Below are 1,566 nucleotides of genomic sequence, written 5' to 3'. Positions count from 1 at the left end.
AGTTAAATAAATGTCTAATTATGGGGTTGTAAACCTGATGCTAATATAACATTGTACATCAACTGCAGCTGAAAAATAAAAGATATTTAGAAAATAAGAAAAGAAAATGCATATTTTTGACATTCATCTATACAAGGTTTTTACAAATTATTTACAATTCTATTCTCATTTGAAATGTAAAACTTGATATCTTGATATGTTGCAATTTGCCTTTCTTGTATTACTTGGGAGAATTATCATCTTTCCATGGCCTTAAAAAAGGCGTTATATTTGTTTTTGTCAGATATTTTAGTCTATTTCATGCAATGATTGTTAGATTTTTTTGGTTATCACTTTAAAAAATTTGTATACATTAATAAATTATTTGTTCTATAAGATAGAACTTTTTGCAGTACTTATAACCATCTTGCCATAGAAAATTGCTTCAATATATGGTTGGTGAAAATTATTAATTTTAATGTTATTATATTTCCATCCTTTAACATCTTAAGAACAACCTTCTCCACTCCAATGTTAGAAATAACAACTTCTTGAGTTATTCTAGCACAGTTAGTCTTTTTATACAGTTTTACTTTTGAAACATGGGTTCATTTTGTGTAAGTTTTGAGAGGTGAATCCAACTTCTCTTTTTAGATAGTTATGAAGTTATCCCCAAACTATTCATAAGCCAATTATCTTATTTAAGGTGCTACTTCAAATGCATAATGAATCTCATATTTATTTGGGTATATTTTAAAACTTTCTATTCTTTCCTATTAATTTTTTGGTCTATGTATTAGTACTACCATATAGTTTTAAAATGTATTCTAATATATTGGAAAAGTAGACTTGTACCACTTTATTAATAACTTTTGAAAAATATTGGTTAATATTGAATTTTCATTTACTCACAGGGATTTTTTAAATTAGCATGATTAGATTTTAAAAGTTGTAATAATAAATTTATCACTTCTCAGCCTTTTGGTTAAGATCAAGTGTAGTATTTGTTGTTTATCAGTTTAAAAGTTGTGATATAAATTTATATTCTGACATAACTAGATTTGATGTTATTTATGATTGTTTTTCTACTTCAATAGTTGGAATTATTTTCATTATTATCTACATTTGGAGTGGAGGATCAGCGATGAGATATATTTATATTTTAATATCTGTCTAATTTGTATTATACTAGTTTTTTAAACTTGTTATTGTAAATGGGCATTTTTCACATTATGTCTTTTAAGTGGTTTCTATAAATATAATGAGGCCATTTAAAATATTTATTTCTTAACTACATTGTTATTTTTATATTAGTTATTTTAGTTATAGTTTGTGGATTTCCAAGGTATACAATTTGCAAACAGCATAATAAATATCAAAACTTATTAGGGAATGAGGGAGAAGACATACATTCATCCAGTTACAAGTTCAAGTGTGTCCAAGATGCTGAAATGGTACATGTAGAATACACCAATGTCAGAATCAGAAGTCACAAGAAAGCTGAAATAACAGACATCCAGGTATCCTTGTATTTAAAATTTTCCGATATGTGAAAGTAGGGTACATTAATATACTCAACACTGAATT

The 1,566-nt window shown here is 26.2% G+C and overlaps 1 pseudogene; it reads left to right on the top strand.

Moving 5' to 3' along the window:
• The first annotated feature begins 944 nt into the window (after positions 1-944).
• On the top strand, positions 945-1,035 carry LOC119058414 (uncharacterized; annotated as a pseudogene).
• The last annotated feature ends 531 nt before the right edge of the window (positions 1,036-1,566 follow it).

Source organism: Artibeus jamaicensis, unplaced genomic scaffold (assembly GCF_021234435.1).
Source record: "Artibeus jamaicensis isolate MK-2021 breed Jamaican fruit bat unplaced genomic scaffold, CSHL_Jam_final scaffold_286, whole genome shotgun sequence".
Lineage (NCBI taxonomy): Eukaryota > Metazoa > Chordata > Mammalia > Chiroptera > Phyllostomidae > Artibeus > Artibeus jamaicensis.
Note: the sequence above shows the minus strand (reverse complement) of the source record. Positions and strands in the feature narration are given on the sequence as shown.